Source organism: Anarrhichthys ocellatus, unplaced genomic scaffold (assembly GCF_004355925.1).
Source record: "Anarrhichthys ocellatus isolate YVR2014 unplaced genomic scaffold, GSC_Weel_1.0 scaffold70, whole genome shotgun sequence".
In the NCBI taxonomy this organism is placed as follows: domain Eukaryota; kingdom Metazoa; phylum Chordata; class Actinopteri; order Perciformes; family Anarhichadidae; genus Anarrhichthys; species Anarrhichthys ocellatus.
Window position 1 is genome coordinate 1,429,030 of NW_022280100.1, and position 1,816 is coordinate 1,430,845.

The 1,816-nt window shown below is 43.4% G+C and overlaps 1 protein-coding gene across 3 annotated transcripts in view; it reads right to left on the reverse strand.

Annotated features, from left to right (window-relative positions):
- pcdh10b (protocadherin 10b) overlaps positions 1–1,816 on the reverse strand; it is a 19,775-nt gene that overhangs the window by 1,747 nt on the left and 16,212 nt on the right. The gene's annotated exons all lie outside the window — the stretch shown is intronic.

Sequence of the window (1,816 nt, forward strand, 5' to 3'; positions counted from 1 at the left end):
GGGGGGGGGGTGGGGGCAACAAAAAAAGAGGGATGCTCAGTCTAGCCTCTCATTCATGCCCCACCTCCATGTTGTCTGAGTTCCATGATGGCTATCACCCCCCCCCCACTCCCTGACCCGACCCAGGCCTGCACCTCCAGGACAAAAGAGTCTCTGTGTATCACTGGCTGACTTGATCAGATTAGGGAGCTTTAGCCTCTTGGCATGATCATTCCATCCCTTCCTCCCCCTCTTCCCCTCCCAGCCTTCTCTCTGACTGTTGTTCCCTCTTTGCTATTATCCCCCCCCCCCCCCCCCCCCCAACTCCACCATCTCCACCCCCATGCTCATTAGCATAAGGGCCACAGTGATCCACTTTGAGAGAGGAGTGAGCGGCGGCGTTGGTGGGAAAGCAGCGATGTATTGGGAGCCCTTCACCTTGGAGTGCAGCATCATCAGCGCATAACAAGCACATCCATGGAAACTACTAGAACCAGAGCGGCCACAGAGAACACAAGAAGCACCACCGGCTGACCAACACAGACATCATCATCCTTTTCAAACTTGTTGGTTGTTGCTCGATGTTTGGTTTACATCATGTATTTCTTATATGCTGTATTTTAGCTGCTGCTCTCCGCTGTGTGAAGCTGTTGGCAATGTTCACATCGTTCTTTTGTATTAAAAAAGAGCCTTTTATTGTCAAATATGCATGTTCTGTTATTTTTACATTCCAGTTGTTGTCATTGCTGCATAAAGCTTTTTATCGCTTCTGTTGTATTTCTTTTTTCTTTTTTTTTACAGTTCTTTACAGTATTTTTTTTTTCGACAGTTGATATTTGTGTTCTGTGTTGTATAAAAAAACAGTTGTATATATATATATATAAATATATATATACAACTGTTCTGTAATACATGTATATATTCAACAGTTCAAATAAATTGACCTGTGAATTAATAGCAGTAAAGAATTGTCCCTGGTGTGTGAAGGACTCGTTGACAGATGAGGATCCCGATAGTTGGATCTGTGTTCTTACATTCTTTGGATATCGACATGATTTCTGAATTGCTCGGTCTTTATTCTACACGTGGTCTACACTGCTGAAGTACATTCTAGCTGTAATTCCTCATGGTAGTCACTCCAGTCTTTTTCAAAAAAAATTTAAACAAGCATAGCAAATGAATAAAACATTAATTAAACGGGGGAAAAAAGTATTTTCCCTGCTGTTTCCTAACATCACGCTGTGGTTTCAAATGATGGTGCTATGGAAGCAGCGGAGCTCTGACAGTTTGATAATTCCAGCTCGCTGTGTCGGGAGGATGAGAGAGAGAGAGGGGCCTCTTCAGGCGCTGCTTGACAAAATTATAATTAAGCATTATCTCTAAATTGCAGTGATTGAGGATGTATCTCTTTGTGGCCTTTGAATGAGAGTTTAGAAACAGTAATTCCTTGGGAAAAGAATGTTTTTTTTTTTCTTCTTGAATATCTAAAAGTGGCTTTTGATCCGCGGCTCCGACACAAAGACGTCTGCCGAACGAGAGGAGACGTTAAGCTCACTGCCGCCGCTCTTCTTCACTGATTGAAAACATCCACGTTTCATTGTGGGAGTCTTATATACAGCAGACGTTCTTTTTCTCCCTAACGAGACAGAGCTTCCTTAATGCTAACATCTCCACCCACATCAAAGACACCTTATAGATCATAATTGCTTTTGCCATGTTTCATTTGGAAAGGCCCACAGGCCAATCGGTGCTGGAGGTTTGTAAATGTGTGTGTGTGGGTGTGTGTGAGAGTGTGTGTGTGTGTGTGTGTGTGTGTGTGTGTGTGTGTGTGTGTGTG